Genomic DNA, 18,479 nt, shown 5'->3' with positions numbered 1-18,479 from the left:
AAAAAAAAAAGATAAAAGGTATAATGAAGACTGAAAGAAATATTTAAACAATGGTCAAAATTTCATTTCAACTCATTTTTTTTTTAAAAAATATTTAAAATGAACAAATGAATTATTATAATGGAAAATGTTTTCTTTTTTTTGAGGTAAATTTGATTGAGGAATAGATGAAATAAAACTGACATTTTTTTTTTTCTATTATTATTGTCAAATGATTTCAATTTAAACATTAAATTATGTGAATTTAAAAATGCCTAATAGTAATAAAATCTGTAAAAAAATTTCACTATTAATATTAATTTTAATTTTAATCTACGAATTAATGAAGTAATTTTTTTTTGAATTAATTAAAACAAAATTGATTGTTTATTACAGAATAATTAATATGAATAGTTAATTACAGAAGTATTAATGACAAAATGAAATCAAATAGAATAACAAAATTTGGACAAAGAAATTATCATAATTAATTTCAACAAATTATTAAATAATTTTAATTTTAATCTACGAATTAACGAAGTAATTTTTTTTTTTTTTTGAATTAATTAAAACAAAATTGATTGTTTATTACAGAATAATTAATATGAATAGTTAATTATAGAAATATTAGTGACAAAATGAAATCAAATTGAATAACAAAATTTGGACGAAGAAATTATCATAATTAATCTTAACAATTTATTAAATATTTCAGCTTACAATTTAAAATTTCTACTGCTCATATGCTCATCTCAACAAAAATATATTAACGATCAAAGAGAATTTTTTTTTCTTTATCCATTACTATTTGCTCTGTAACAAATGATCTATACAAAATTTTAAAAGTTATCAATAAAATACTAAAATTCAATCTTTGTACCTTATCATTATCTTTCATTGTATAATTAATTATCACTAATTGCTTACTGCTATCGTTATCATTTAAATTACTTATTTTTTTTTTTTTTTTGTTAGCATATTTCTTACAAATGCATTACTTATTACTACAATTATTACACAATATTGCAAATATGAGATAAAATAATGATATTATTTAATAAATGAAATAAAATAGTGAAAAATTAAAAATTAATTAATGCATCTTTTAATTAAATTGAATTATAATATATTAAAATATATAGTCAAGAAGTGCTAAATATTTGAAAAGGTATGGCATTTGATGATCGAAGACAACTGTTTATATCTGAATCATTTATCAATTTTATCTCTTCCATCTCATTTAAACTATTTGATAGCAATTCAGTTTGCAATCCATATGTAATTTAAGCCTAAATCGGTGGATTAGCATTTGTTTTCATTCTTTGAACTAAATAAATAAATGTTAAAATTTAGAAAATTAATAAAATACTTAGCACTAAATGACATATACTAATTAAACTTTAATTTAATATGCAATAAAGCAATCATAATTTTAATAATATATTTTTAATTTAAAATTTTCTAAATTGCAATTATATCACTACTAAATTACATTGAATAATAATTCTTCTTTTTTTCAAAAATTATAAAAAGTTTTTTTTTTTTTCAAATGATAACGTTTTTGTGAAATTATTTCAAACATTTTACTATCTTAAATTTTTTGAATTTTTTTTTTTAAAAAAGTAATGATTGGCGATGAATAATTGTTATATTTAACGAAAAAATGAAAAGAATCTAATCAAAAAGAAAAATTCTTTTAACATTATATACGAAAAGAAAAAAAAAAGAGAGAGAAGGAGCAAAAAAAAGAAAAATTTTTCTAATCATCTGGCAGAAGCTATTATCATTAAAATGATAAAAAGGAAAAAAAAATACATCAAAAAATATCCGACACAAAAGAAAAATAAAAATAAAAATAAAAAAAAAAAAAACTAAAATTAGTAATGTAATTAACTTTTCGTTTTAGAAAAAACAAAAATTAACAATAGTTTCAAAAATATTACACTAAATTTATCATAAATGATAATTAGTACCATTATTTTAAAAGTCTCATAAACTTGCAACAAAAAAAATTTTAACACTTTTTTTTTATTTTCAAAAAAAAAAAAAATTTAATGTATCCTTGCAAAATATTATGCATTCGAAGTATTGCTAAACTGAATAGTATTTTAAATACTTTTAAATTATATCGTTGCATTTATTAAGTTTTTTCTTTTTTTTTTTTTTGTAGTGAGAAAATTTTAAATGATAAATTTTTAATTGATATTGTTGATAAAGCATATGATATCATTAATGTGTTGCAAATGCATTTCGAACATTATCCATTAGATAATGATGATAATAATAATGATAATAAGATACTGATAACGAGTATTAGATAATGATAGTTATGATAAGGTGCTAATAAGTCATTTTGAGATAGCATAAAGATTATGAAAGGAGAGTTTCGAAAATTTGTTTGCAGAAAAAAGCAAATCTTTGTCTATTAGTGAGATAATTTTAAAGTGATAATAAAATTTTAAATCTGTTGGAGAGGTAATTTTAAAATGATAATAAAATCTTAAATCTGTCAGGGAGGTAATTTTAAGTGATAATAAAATCTTAAATCTGCTAGAGAGGTCATTTTAAAGCAATAATAAAACCTTAAAGCGTAAAAGTAAAAGTATCAGTAATTTTTAATAACGAAAGATTTAAGAGATGGACGAAAAAAGTTTATTTATTGATTAAATATAATAATATGCCATAAAATTCAACAGAACTTTTCATTTTGAAGAGATATTTTTCATTAAAACTATTTAATCAAATTAGATTCTCTCTCACGAAGAGTTCAGCAGCATTTCATGTTCAGATTTTAAAAAAAAAATTAAAAAAAAAAGAAACATTTAACCTCCTTTTTAAGTAAACATTATTACTTAATAAATACTTATATCTAAATTTTTGAAATTCAAATTAAAGTAATTATAAATATACATATAATCGAATAAATATGATTATAATTATAATAAATTATCAGTCATATACCATTTATGTTAATTAATAAGTTATATTTTCATATTAATATCAAATATTCCTACAAAAAAATACTCATACATTTTTAGACTTAAATTGTAAATTACTATTTAATCTCATAGGAAGAGCTCAGTAAGTTTTCATTTTACATTTTAAAAAAGAAAAAAATCGGTTTCATAATAAAAGCAAAAGTCTATTTATTAATTAAAATACTAATTATTAAAAATAAATAAATAAATAAATTTATTTTCATTATTGTAACAAAAAAAAAATTTTTTTTGTTTATAAAAGATTAAACCAATCATTTCCTGCATTCTATTAATAGCGGAAGTGAAAGTGTCGAAATGATTGAAAAAAAAAAAAAAAAAAGAAAGAAGTAGCCGAATTGGTGAAAGGTCAAATGAATAATTATACACACTTCACAACTAAATTTCTCAAACTTTTGTAATGTTAAATGCTCGATATATATATATAAATGTTAGCCGATCATTAGCTATCGTAGTGAAAAATTAAAATTCCTTTGTATTAACCGATGCTAAATGCATCTGATCAATGTTGATTAGCACAAAAATTTTTCCAATGTAATAATAATTTTGATAAAATTTAAAAACTAAAATAACTTCAAGTAATTATTAACTTCAAATAAATCATCAAGTAATTATTACAAATAAATTTTTCGTTTTTTTTTTTTAAAAAAAAAAAAGAGAAAAAACGAATGCAATTTTAATTTTGCTAAATGTTTATTGAAATAAACGTTTACTGGAATACAATTTAATGTTTTTATTGGATATTATTCACTTTAATCAAAAAGCATTTATTATTGTCTTTTTGAAAAAAAAAAAAAAATTTCAAAAAAAAAGTACTTAGCTTTTTTTTTTTCTTTCTTTTCATTTCCAATTACTGATTAGCTTATGAAAAATTTTAATTTTGCTTATTCTTTCTTACTTCAAATACTTTAACAAATGCCAAAGTTTGTTCTAAAAACAAAAACAAAAAAAAAAAAAGGATAAAGATAAGAAAGTAAAAGTATAACAAATGTGACGTCAGATAGGTGACGTAAAAATTTTCGGCAACTTTTCATGTATTAGAGGGTAATTTTTCAGTGATTGTTATCAACTAATCATTATCAGTTGTGATAATGTATTTCATTTTCATAACTTTTATGTTATAAGCAAAAAATTTCTTGTATCATCAAAGTCATTTGTTGATAATGTGCTTAATGAATCTTAAAATGTTCTCTTGAAATGCAAAAAAAAAAAAAAAAAAGAAGTTTGAATTTATTTCTTAGTGTTTAAAGATTTCATGCAAATGACAAATTAATAAACAATAATAACATTATTAGATAATAAATAAATAGAAGACGATTAGCTTAGCAAAGCATATTTTTGATTAATGAGAAAAAATTTTAAAAATGAAATTTTATTATAATAAAAGGAAAAAAATCTAAGAAGATTTACAAAAATGGATTGTGATAAGAGTTAGCAATAATTTCTATTGTGTTTTCTTTCGTTTTATATTCAATGAAATGAAACATTCTGTTAAAATGTTATCAAAAACTTTTTGGGCAATGTGATAAGAAAAAGTAATGTAAGTTATTTGATCAGAAAATTTTTTAAAAATGTATATTATTAGTATATTTTAAAAATTAATTACAGTCATAATTGATAAATAATATAATACAGATAAATTATTTGAATTGCAATAGGAAAATTTTACAAAATTCATTGAAATTTTATGAAAATGTTGATGCTTAGGATTAAAATTGTTTCTAAAAATGACAAAACAATTAGTGCAGTAAGTGAGACATTTCTATTTCCAATTTTTTTCTTGCATCTTTTCTATTTTTATACTTTATTTTTTGTCAATTTTTTATTTTTTTTTTTTTTTTTTTTTTAGGTAACGACATGGCTAATAGCAATAACTAAAAAAGCATTCAAAAATTTGTGTCAACTTATTGGGCTATTTTGGAAAAACTTCGAAAATTGAATTAAAAATTAAAATTAAAATAAAATGATATTCTTAGCATTCATCGTTAAGAATACAATAGGATTTTTTAATTTCTAAAAGGGTACAGTAATCTGTAAAGAAAATTTTCAAGTACGATAATTTAATGACTTAGCATGTGATCTCGTTAAAGACTGGCACCTCCGTGAGTGGTTATACAATTTAGTAAATAATCAATTTTAACCATTGGATTAAAATAAATTGATATCATATGCTTATTCACCACAGTGCATCGCTTTTAAATTTCTAGAAGGCTACAGTAAGATACAGTAATCTGTAAGAGAAATTTTTAAGTACGATAGTTTTAATAGCTTAGTGTGTAATCTCATTAAAGGATTGTCATCTCTAAGGTATTATTAAGTGATAGTTATGAGTGATTATATAATTTAATAATTAATCAGTTTTAATCATTCAGAAATAACAAATTATCTTAATTACAAATTTTCATATAACTGATTTAAATATCATATAACTACGCGTTTATTTAATTTTGAAAAAAAAAAAAAGAAAAAAGGACATTTCAATTTATTGTTTAATAGCAGAAGAAAAAAAGGGCTATTGAAAATGCAATAAATTTAATAAACTATCGATTGTAGTGAAATAATCAAATTTATGAAATAGTCATATATATAATTAAAAAGAAAATATATTAAATGGATAATTTAAAGAATTAAATTATTGATGAGAATGAAAAACATTATTTTATGTATTAAATTAAAAAGATATATGAGTTGTTTACAATTTGAAATGGAATATTTTGCAACAAATGATTTGTAGCAATCGTATTAACAAAATGTCTTGCATGATACCATCAATTAAAAAATTACGACAAACAATTAAAAAAAAAAAAAAAAAAGAAAAAACAATAAAAGTGTATTGAAAAATAAAGAGGGGAAAAGGGAAAGGAGAGAAAGAGAGAGAGAGAGGGAGAAGGAAAGAAAAACAAAAAGAGATAAAAGAAAGTTGAGCAAAAATCAGTTAGTTAGTAGTTTTCTAAAGTAGCATGCAGCATTCTTTCACTAAATTCATAGGAGTAAAATTTTTAGGATGAAGGAAGGAGGGCTATATTCTAACCAAAATTCTCCTTCAGCCTGTCTCTTTTGATAATGATAATGATAGTGATAATGGCGATGATAATAATGATGATGATGATGAGATAATGATAACGATGGTGAAGGTAAGGCTGTTGGTTCAGCATCTATTCAAGTCGCAATATCCCAATCAGCGGCTTCACTCTTAACAATCCTTATCAATCAATCATCTGTTCCTATCCAAACCGAATGGAAAATTTTGAAGAAAGCAACTGATCCATTCCATATATATATTTATAGTACAAAAACATAATAATATAATATAAAATAATATTTAACAAATTATAATATTAAAATACTATAATAATATTTAATTTTTTAGATTAATAATTGAAAAATAGTTTGGAGAAGTTTTTTTTTTTTTTTTTTCAAGTCAATCTTTTATATTTTATTTTTAGTTAAAATGATTAAAATACTACTATTGTTTTTTTGGTTTGTTTGTTTGTTTCCTTTTTTTTTTGCAATTATCATTTATCAGTTTAATATTGGTTGCTGCTGATACAATTGCAAACTACATCAATTTATTTCTTGTTAGTATTAAAAAAAAGTGAAATTTTTTAACAGTTGAGAATAAATTATTGCTTAAAGAAGGTGGAGAAAAAAAAATGATATAAGCATGTAAGTAAAGTAAACTATGGTTTTGCATATAAATATAATAAGTAAAAGTTATGAAAAAAAAAAAAAAAACGATCGAAAGTTAATATAAAATTTATTTCAAGACTTGATAATACCAAATATTAAATTTTTTTTTTACACAAAAGTAAACAATATCTGTCGTTAAAATAATACAAAATTAATAATTATGTTAAAGAATGCAAACAAATGGGATTTTAAATCCTGAAATACCTTTCATCTAGTTAACTCCGAAATAGTTTTTGTCTAATTAGCTATGTGAGGTTACTGTAGATTATTGTAAAATCTACAGTAATATTAAAATTCATTAATTGTATATAAATGTAAGAATGCATACTATAACATTTCCATACTTACTAATTTATCGTACTGTTATCCTTAACATTACCATCGTTATCATCACAATCATGATTACGGATGTTTATTTTCTTAAATGATTCTGATTTAGAAATAAATAATGAAGTAAAGTATTGTCGATTTCTTATTAAGATATCGCTTTTTTTTTCTCACAATAACAAATTCTTATCATATATTTTGAATTGTAATATTACTTTTTATGCATCATTTTATCTTTCTTATTCATCATCATTATCGTTATCATTGTTATCATCATTATCATAATCACAATTACTATCATTATCACATCAGTCATTTATTTTGTTTTCATAATAAATTTTTATTTTTTATTATTGATAAATTTATTGAGAGTAATTTAAATTTAAATATTTCACTTTTTTGTTCCATACCATTTGATATTATTTACTTCATTTCATTTACCACTTCTCATCTTTAGTGAAATTTCCTCAAAAATTCCTCAAAAATTCCTTTCAAATGATTCACAAATATTTGAGAGAAATTAACAAAATGTGGAAATTATTGCACATCATTCAGTCCTTTAAGCTGACAATTGCTTTATCATTTCTGATTGATCGGTAAACGAAGGAATAATTTTGTAAGTGTTAATTTAATCAGATAAAATCTTTTTACAATAATTTTTTCAATACAACTATATTTCTTAAATTAGTTAGATTAGTTACATTCATTAAATTTTATCAATATTAATCATAATGAAATGGAAAAAATTCAAAAAACAAAAAAACAAAAATAAGAGAAAGAAAATAAAACGAAGTAAACAAATGAAAATGATCGAAGAAATTAAGGCATAAATTTCTAAATTTGATTATTTTATTATTACTCAAAATATTTCAAACAAAAATTCATATATTTCAACAATTTCTATTCATCTTTGCATTATCAATGAGCGACAAACTCATCAAGCTTGCCTTAATGATTAGCATCTGTTAAGAAACTTTAAAGCTGAAAATTTAGCCAACTGTTACACTTTTTCAACAGTTTTAAAATTATTGATTAACAAATGTATAGCTTTTTGCATTAGGATGTATACATTAGAATGTTATAAACGTTATACTGAAAATGATTTACGTGATCTTTACGTGTGCTTTTCTTAACACGTTATTCACGTCAACATCGTTTGTTTCATTTGCAATTAAATGCAAAAAATGCAAAAAGAAATAAACAAACTTTTGTGATTAAAACTGACAAAAAAAAAAAAAAAAGAAATGAACGAGGAGATGACAAAACTTAAAATTTTTATTATTTTTAAAAAATTTTTCATACTATTCAAAAGTTATATTTTGCGTATAAAAATGTAACATCAGTCTCTTTGGATTGATTTAAACAATCATTTTATCAAAAGTTATCTAAGTAAATATCAATTTTAGGTATCTAAATTTTTAAATAAATAAGAAATATCAAAGTTACTCATATATTTAGTCATAACAAGTTCATTTTATCAAATATTATCAGTACAAATATCATTTTGAAGTGTCGAAATTGTAAGATAAACGAAAAATATTAACGTTGATCATACATTTAATTAAAACAATTTAATTTCTAGCTAACTATTATTTAAAAGTAGTAAAATATTTTAAAAAAAAAAACGTTTATTATATTTGACATAAAATTTAAATTTGTTTGTTCTTTTTTTCTCTTTTCAAAATTTACCTTTGCTTTTATAAAATTCATAATATTAACGGAGTTTTTTGATAAAAATGTTTTAAAACTATAATGGATTCTATATACACTAATTCTTTTTCGAAGAATGCCATTTGCGCTTCTTTCTTTTGCACATTTAACTTTTTTTTTTTTAACTTTCAATTTAACTTTTTATAGCAAATGTCAAAAAAAAGGCAATTTCAAGAGGATTGAAAGGAAAAAAAAAGCAAATTTGCTATTTTTATTTGCTATTGCTTCTCAATTTATTTTGCTATCTTTTTTATTTTATTTTCTTTTTCTTTTTTTGTATATTTATAAAACCTATTTTTTTTTTAAAAGCCATACTAAAATTTCTAAGTGTAAAAATTAGTCGAAATCAAACATTTTTAGAAACAAATTATAATGCTAATGGAAGAAGCAAAAAAAAAAAAAAAGGAAAAAAAGATTGCTAAAATTCATAAATTTATTATTTATAACATTTAACACATATTTATCAATTTGTTGATCAAAAAAAAAGAATGAAGAGATTGAATTTGACATCTGTTGAAAAGCAGAAAAGTAAACAAATAAACAAACAAACAAAAGAAACGAAAGCGATGATAGGAAAAGATTGAGAAATACATGAAATTAGCAAAAGATACGGCAGAGATAGAAATGATATCATAGAATTTTTTCACTTTTTTTCCTGCAACATTTTCATTTTCTATTTTATCATATTTGAACATTAGTAAGTCAAAAGTAATTTCAAACTAAAATAAACAATAATTTAAAAAAAAAAAAAAAAAAAAAAAACAAAATAGAAAAAAGTATAATAATTTATGAAAGAATGAGAAAAAGATAAATAACAAATTACAACGGCAAAAATACTTACGTATCATACATACTTCTACGATGTACTTCAACATTTTGCTTCATTGAAAAATAAATTTTTGAAATTGAAAAAAAAAAAAAAAAGTTAAGATAAAATGTAGGAAAAATATTGCTGAAAAGAATTAATAAAATAATAAATTGAACTATTATTGTTTGTAGCAATTTTTATATGCAAAGTTTAAAAGTTTTATTTATAATTGAAATTGTAAAATTATAATAATTAAATAAATAATTTCTATTTCATGTAATATATGAAAAGCATTTTTGTTTTTTTTTTTGCTTTTTTTTTTTTTGTTTTCTTTTTTTTTAAAATATTTTACTATCAACAACATTCCATTTCAATAATGTAAAATCAATTTTGATGCTTCGTACTTTTGTTGTAATTTAAATGCATAAAAAAAAAAAGAGAAAAAAAAAAGGAATGAAAAATAACAATTAGCAATAATTTTTTTGTTAAATGAACAGAAAGATTTTAAAAAGTGAAATATTAAGCTTAGAAATAACTTTACGCTATTATCAAACGATTAATGATTTTATAATGTTTGGTTCATTTTAAAAAATCAAAAAGAAAAAAATTTTTTTGCATGACAAATTTTTTTTTTAAAATTATTTTCAAAAAAAAAAAAAAACAGAAACTTTGTTTGTAATCAAAAATAAAAATGTTACTAATGTTAGAAGAAGCAAAAAATTTTTTGTGGTATTAAATGAATTTATTTTAATTTAAAAATTTTTAATGATCACAAAAGGTCATTGATGATAAAATGAATGATATGATAAGTGATAATTAAACATTGGTCATGTTATGAACAAATAAGCTTTAGTAGAATTAAAAAAAATATAATTTATGATAAGCACTTTTATATGTAAATGAAAAGTAAAGTGATGTTGAGAACTGTATTAATTCATATTGAATATATTTAAAATATATTTGCAACTAGCTAATCCATACTGATAATCAAAATTATCAGTGCTGACGGATAACGAAATTTAACAAATTTTTTTTTTCTTTTTTTTTTTTTCTCAAAACATTTTTTCTTTTGTTTATTTTTTCCATTATATCATTTATTATTAGCGATTGTTTCTGAAATTTTCTGAAATTCGAGAAGTTATGTTGTAATGTGATTATAAAAAACCATTTTTAAAATAATAAAATGAAGTTATAAAATTTTTAAAACAAAATTTTGGTTTTTTAAAAACTGCATTTTTTTTTTTTTTGTTTTTTGAATTATAAAATGAAACTTTCTATATCATTTTTATCAATTTTGTTGCAGTTTGTTTATGATAATTTAGAGAACATTCACTTATCACTTTAATTTGAATAATTTTGAATTTTACTTCTAATTTACTTTAATTTTTTAATTTGGACTTTGATTTGATAAATTTGAATTATACTGTAATTCATTAGAAGCAGTTTATTAATTACTAATCAACAAGAAAATTGACATATTTTTAACTTTTTAAGTTTCTAACTTATTTCAAAAATAATTGTCGCTTATGAAATAATTCATATATAATTATTCAACAAATTATTTTTCTTATTATTAAATTATTTAAATGGCTCTTTTTTCAAAAAAAAAAATTAAATTTAGATAATTCTTTTTTTTCAAATTAAATTGGGATAATTTTGTTAGTAAAACAATAATATTATCTATTACAGATTAAATTAAATTATTAATTTAATTAATTTTAAGATGAACGATAATTATTTAGCATTTTAAAGTTTGCAATTAACTTCTTTTAAACTTGATAATTTTAATTTATATTAAAATAGATCACATAAGATTCTCAAACTATGCTAAATATTTGTGTAATAATTTTCTACTTCACTAATTTATCAACAATATACAAAATTCAAATAATATAAAAGATTTTATAATTTATGAAAACTAAAAAAAAAAAACAAAAAAAACAAAAAAAAAACAAAATTAAAAATCTGAAACTTTAAATTCAAAATTTCTCCAAAATACTTTAAAAAAAAAAGACAGAACTGGAAAAATTATCATTAAGAAAGATATTACTAATTATAATTCATTTAAGTTTACATTAGATTAATTTCCATTATTTTTTAGATAATTAAGTAAATCGATACGAAATAAAAAAAACCGGAATTCATTGATTATCTAAAAAATTTTAGCAAATTAAATTAAAAAATGTGAAATAAGCTGGAATAGACAAATATACAACAATTTTAAATTAAGCAAAAAGTGAAACGAAATATGGAAAATAGAAGAATTGAAATACTAATTAATTAGTATTCATGCATAATTTTTCATATTCAAATTTTAATATCAGTAATTGAAAGAATGACAACAAATTTACTTAAACTTTCACATTTGCATTTTAATGTAAGCTAACTTATCATATTATTAAATTTTATCACTTTGAAAATTAGAAATTGATTGAGAAATTGAGAATTCATAAAAATATATTTATTACTTCCGGTTGCTATGCAAACAATTTTTAAAGCTTTCACATTCAGTTAGCAACAAAATCAGTTTTTTTTTTTTTTTTTTTTTTTCTTTTTTTGAAACGAAGATTTATTTCAACAAATTTGCAATAAAAAGTTTACAATTCAATTTCCTTTCTAAATTTTTCACTACATTTTTCTTTTTTTTTTTTTTAAAGACAAATTTCAATACTTTTATTTTTAACTTTTTTTTTTTTAGCTAAGAATACGTCGAAGATTAATACTTTAGTTAAATTCAATTTATTTTTCTAAAATTTTGCATAATTAGTTTTTCTTTTTTTTTTTTTTAATACTTAACGTACTACGATCACTTTGTAATAGTTTAATGTTTAGTGAAAGTATAAAATTTAAATGTTTAAAAAGAAAATATAATAGTTTTAATTAATCTAAAATTTCTGATAGACTTTGGCGGTAATAATTCTTTCTCGAATAAATCATTTTGGAAGGAATTTTTGATTTTGGGCGCATATAATTCAATTATTTGCACATTTTTATTCTGTTAAAAAAAGTTTCAATTTAATTTTTTTTTTTCAACTTAAATTTACATTCTTTTTCATTTTATAAATTTCGAAAATCTTTTTAAATGCACAGTTTTCTAACTTATTTTTATCTAATATTATTTGGAAAATTTGAAATTTTATTTTATCTTGTAAGCTTTTTTTAATTGGTCTTTTTTTCTCGGTGCTAAAAAATTTATTTTATTAACTTTTGCAAGAATAATTTTTTTTTTTTTTGAAGGGAATTTGTTTTTTTAAATTTTTGGGATTTTTTCTGAAACTTTTTACAATTTTTTAACTTTTGTCTTATATTTAATTAATTTGGATAGTTATCATCTGATACGATAGAAAGAATTAAAAATCACAATTTCATAAAAGAAATAAATAATACAATTTCTAATGCAAATTTCTTTGTTACTTTTCAGCGAAAACTTTTTTCTATCCTTTTGGAAATTTATTCGTACCTTTATGAACGGAATGTATTTTTACTTTCTAAATTTATTTTGAAATTTCAGAATTAAAATTTGCATATTTGAATGGAAATATTTGGAATTGAATATTTTCAATTTAGGCAAAAATGCTTGTTTTAATTGATGGAATAAATTCATTTAATCATATATTTTTTTACTTTTCAAATTAACCCAAAATTTTAATTAATTTAAAAAAAAAAATGGTCTCGTTTGGCTTGTCGTTTTGATGTTTTCAGTACTAATTAAAATTGATTAATAATTATTTAAGATTTAATAAATGAAAAGTTTATTTGTTTTTTGATATTACTGAAATAGATTATAAAGGCAAATAGGTAAAAGTGATAAGTTGATAAAACATAGTAAAAGTGATAATTTGATAAAAGATAGTAAAAGTGATAATTTGATAAAATATGCAGTATTAATGTCAGTATTAATGTGAATGTAAACAATTTACAAATTTATACTAATCTTTCATTTGTTGTCAAATTATTGAATATAGAAAGGATAATTAAGACAATCATATATAAAAGTTGAAGAACTTTTATATCAAATTACTTTTAACTTTAGCAAAACAAAAACTATTTGTTTATTCTTTATATGAGACTTTTTCATCTATTAGAAAACTATAGCCAGGTTCAAAGGTCAAGCTTTTTACATTTTTCTCTATTTTTCCACTTTTTCTAGCAATAAAATAAAATTTAGTTCCATTTTGCATTTCTAAGTGTTTTATTCAATTTTTTGGTATTTTCAGTACTTTTATGAATGTATGCATTATTGATTTTTGAAAATTGTTGTATTTTCCTAAATTCAAACTTATCGTTTTCTGAATTATTTATTAAATTATTTTTATGCAATGTTTTTCCATTCAATTTAAAATTAATACAACTTTCAGTTTTAGTTAATTTTCGAATTTCAAATTAATTTTAAACAGTAAAATATGAATACATAAGCGTTTGAAAAGAGAAAAATGACAGTAAAACATAAACATAAATAATGTTTGCAAAACAGTAAACATAAACATAAATAATAATGCTGCAATGCATATGAAAATATTAATTAAGTGGAAACGATTAGTTAAACGTGATTGCTTAGACGTAAGAAAAACGTATATGCGTGAACAACAGGTTCTTGATTATGGGTTAACTTTTTGTAAATATGTATTTTATAACTAATATTTATGCATTAATGTTTTATTCAGTGCTGAAAAAAATATTAAAAAAAAAAAAAAATACAGCATCGATTTGCTGGGATAAAATAAATTTTTGAAATTGTAACAAAATTTCATACGAACCAAAAACGATGTAAACTTATAACAAAAATTTAACTGCTTAAAAATTCATACAAATCGAACTAAATTCAATATGTTTTGAGATGAATGCAGATACATCTAAATAAAAATTAAAATATAAATCCAAAATAATTGCATTCTAATCGATCTTTCAAATTCTTCTGCAACACAAAAAAATCAAATTAAAATTTAAAAAAAAAGTAATAACAATTGGATCAAGTAAATAAGGAACAAATCTAACAACAATTAAAATATTAATAACAAATGAAATATACTGCTCAAAGATAGAAAATAAGAAATCTTTTCAAAATTCAATTATTGAAGTAAAATAAGAAATTAAAAAAAAAAAATTTAATTTTATCTGTGCTATAATATAATATGGCAAAAAACGACTTCACAAAGGCATTTTACAAAAAAAAAAACGTTGATTAAAATTTAAAATTTATCAAATTTAAAGCTTTCCACAATCAAATTAGAATGATAAATGAAATAGTTCGAAATGATAATTGGAAGACTAATTGAATTGAATTCAAATAGCTTAAGTGACAATTAAAGTGACTAAACGACAAATAATACTGAAATTTGATAGTAATTATGTTTTATGCAAAATTAAATTTAAATAATTATTTTGAGAAAGTCTTGGAAGGTGGCATATCATTGAAATGAATATGCATTTTCTTTCCGTCTTTAATAAAATTTTTTAAAAATATTAATTCATTCTTTTTAAATTTAATTTGAATTCAATCTTAATATATAATATGACAATGAAAGTAGAAACAATTTTGAATTTTGTTAAAATATTAGTCGAATAATATTTTGAACCAAATAATTTACTGCCATTCTCATTGGTATCTTTTGTAAAATTAATTTTTTAAACTATCACAAATTTTATCAAAATTTTAATCACTCAATAACTGATTAAGTTGTTTGAAAAATTATTATAGTTTTACTTTAAATCGTAGAAGTTTTATTCTTTATATTCAGTTAGATTATTTTTTTTCAAAATTGATTAAAAACAAATTTAAATTTATCAAATATAAAAATTCAAACGTTTTATTACAAAAGGAAAATTCTTGCAATTTGTATTTGAAATATGCATTGTATAATTTTCAATTCAAAAATTTTTTTTTCAATTTTCCATTTGTTCATTAATTATTGAAACATATAAATTATATTTTTTATAATTTAATTAAATTCAATTAAATTGTGTTCCATAGATTATTAATCAATGGAACACAATTTAAGAAACATTTTAAGTTATTCAGTAGTTTTTTTTTCGTTTTCAAAACATTTCGCAAATGATTGTATTAAAGTGAAGTAGTTCTTTGGTTAAAAAATCAGATGAGAAACTTTAAAAAAAAAGATTATGCAGCGTGCATGCAGCACAACTGCATTTCAAGGCATGCAAAATTGCATGACCTTAAATAGATGAAATTTGAGTTAATTTAAGTGATAAGCTATTATTATATTCATTAAAATGTTCTCAAAATGTTTATTTTGTCTCAGTAAACAAATTTTTTTTCAAAAACAGTTCGAAATTCATTGGGAAAACTTAAGTGAAATACTCCGGAAGTTATCAGGAAGGAATATTAAGAAAGTTTAAGTTTGATTCAACCATTTTATTTTCTTAAATTCATTCGGAATTGTAAGTTCACTAATTAGAAAAATCATTCCATCAAACAGTAATTCTAATTTCAGCTTTTTCTGTCCTTTTTTTTTTTTTGATTCATTATTTACTTAAAATATAACGTAAGTGATAGTTAGTTGATAAAAACTGATAAATGATTGGCAGATAAGTGATCAGTTGATAGAAACTAATAAATGATGGAAAAGAATGATAATAAGTTGATAAAATTTGATAAATGGTTGGAAAAGTGATAGTTAATTGATAAAAATTAATAAATGACAGTTAGTTAATAAAAATTGATGAATGATTGAAATGAATGATAGTTAGTTGATAAAAATTGATAAATGATTGGAAGATAGATGATTAGTTGATAAAAATTAATAAATGATTGAAAAGAACGATAGTTAATTGATAAATGATTGGAAAATGGATAGATAGTTGATAAAAATTAATAAATGATTGAGAATAATGGCATTTAGTTGATAACGATTGATAAATGATTGGAAGAATGATAGTTAGTTGATAAAAATTGATAAATGATTGGATGATTGTGTGAGAGAACGATCCTCAAAGAGAACGGTCTCGTTATTTTTCGTCACTACCTCCACATTCTGAGAGTGGGTGCCTCTGCCTTCCTTGGATGTGGTAGCCATTTCTCAGGTTCCCTCTCCGGAGTCGAACCCTTATTCTCCGTTACCCGTTACAACCATGGGTAGGCACATAAACTACCATCGAAAGTTGATAAGGCAGACACTTGATAGATACGTCGCCGGTACAAGACCATGCGATCAGCCATAGCTATTCAGAGTCACCAATTAACGGATTAAAATTAATAATCCGATTGGTTTTAATCTAATAGATGCGCTCGTTTAAAATTCGGAGCTTTGGTGCATGTATTAGCTCTAGAATTGCCACAGTTATCCACGTTGGATAATCAACATCAAGTACATTATAGCTGTTATAATGAGCCGTTCGCGGTTTCACCATTATAGGTTTATTTGAACTTAGACATGCATGGCTTAGCCTTTGAGACAAGCATATAACCGCCGACAGAATCAATCAATCGGGGAGATGTATGAAAAGAATAAGAAAACACATACAAACATTATGCATTATATCATGCATAAAAATTGTTGTACTATGTTTTCTTTCATTCATTCATCTATATTTCAAAATTTCATTCATATATGATTTTCTTCGCTTATTAGCAAAATTTAAAAGTAATTTTTAAATTTCCATTTTACGCTTAGCTAATGTGCATGACATTTAATTAAATTTTGACTTACCTAATAAAGTTAATTATGTCAGTGACAAATGTTATTTTGATGGATAAATAAGATTAGTTGATTTGTGTTATTCAATGCTGCTATTTTCTGATTGCGGTATTATGATACTGTCAACAATTTAAGATGTGACATGTGCGAGTAGTGGCTTCCGTATTTGAGAAATTTTTTCATTGTATACAGGAAAGCGGTAATGACGTGTAACATGATGATAGTTTTTTCTGATTGTAGTTTAGTTAAATTTCATTTTCAACCAATGACTCGAAGTTACAAATCATTTATTTCATTGTATTATGACAGTTAATTAAAGAAGATAATATATAAACTTACCCAAAATCATTTCATATGATTTCAGAAAGTTATGGTAAAGTCAAGCATATTTACAATTGTGGCATGTAGCAATTTTTCTATTGTAATACTTTAATGAATATTTTAATTAAAATTTGATAAAAAATCCTATTACGAAAATTTAATTTTAAGAAAAAATTAAATTTTCAATTCTCTACAGAATTGCACAAAAACTTAAAATTATTCAGTAAAATCTTATGATAGTAGATGACTTGAAGTAGTTCCCACTAGAGTTGAAATAAGTTTTGGACTTGGCAGTAGCTTAAAATTTAAGCATTAATTTTATGTAATTTGTTTCAACAAAAATGGATATACACCTAACATACACAAAGTGTAAATGCACCTTATGTACAGGAAAGTATACCTGAAGATATATGGCAAATATTAGCCATTCCAATTGGTGACCTCCTCATCCCTCAAATCTAAATCGAGGAACCATTATAGTAATATTGTATAACATTCTCAAGACATATAATGTAACATTCTCGAGAGATTTAATAACATCTTTCAAATTATGTTTGTATGGAATGTTTTGCTCATAACGATGATGATGAGTCAAATAAGCAACTATCTTATGGAAGATTGCATTTGCTGGATTAGTTGCGATGAAGTTGTCATAGGTTATATTGCATTTTTAAGAATATTAGTTCTGTCAGACTATATGACCTGTTCCCAATAATGTTTACAGTGAAAATTTCAAGAGATCTCCCATTCCCGAATCGGATTTTATATATCCTCGACACCAATGAATCATCGTTATGAGCAAAACATTCCATACAACCTGCAATATTTACTCGCCTAAATTAAAATAGAACATATTTATACGCCAATTGAAGGCCATAATTTGAAAGATGTTATTAAATCTCTCGAGAATATTACATTATATGTCTTGAGAATGTTACACAATATTACTAAAATGGTTCCTCGATTTAGATTTGAGGGATGAGGAGGTCACCA

The 18,479-nt window shown here is 21.7% G+C and overlaps 1 non-coding gene across 1 annotated transcript; it reads right to left on the bottom strand.

The window, feature by feature from the left end:
* Window positions 1-16,408: 16,408 nt before the first annotated feature.
* Window positions 16,409-16,957, bottom strand: Bm16201 (the record flags this gene model as incomplete). Its single annotated transcript, XR_006228051.1, has 1 exon — window positions 16,409-16,957. It is a non-coding gene; the product is annotated as a Eukaryotic small subunit ribosomal RNA (ribosomal RNA).
* Window positions 16,958-18,479: the final 1,522 nt, after the last annotated feature.

Source organism: Brugia malayi, assembly GCF_000002995.4.
Source record: "Brugia malayi strain FR3 genome assembly, contig: Bm_v4_ChrX_scaffold_001, whole genome shotgun sequence".
NCBI classification, from domain to species: domain Eukaryota; kingdom Metazoa; phylum Nematoda; class Chromadorea; order Rhabditida; family Onchocercidae; genus Brugia; species Brugia malayi.
The sequence above is the reverse complement of the archived record's forward strand: the minus strand, read 5'-3'. Positions and strand labels throughout refer to the sequence as shown.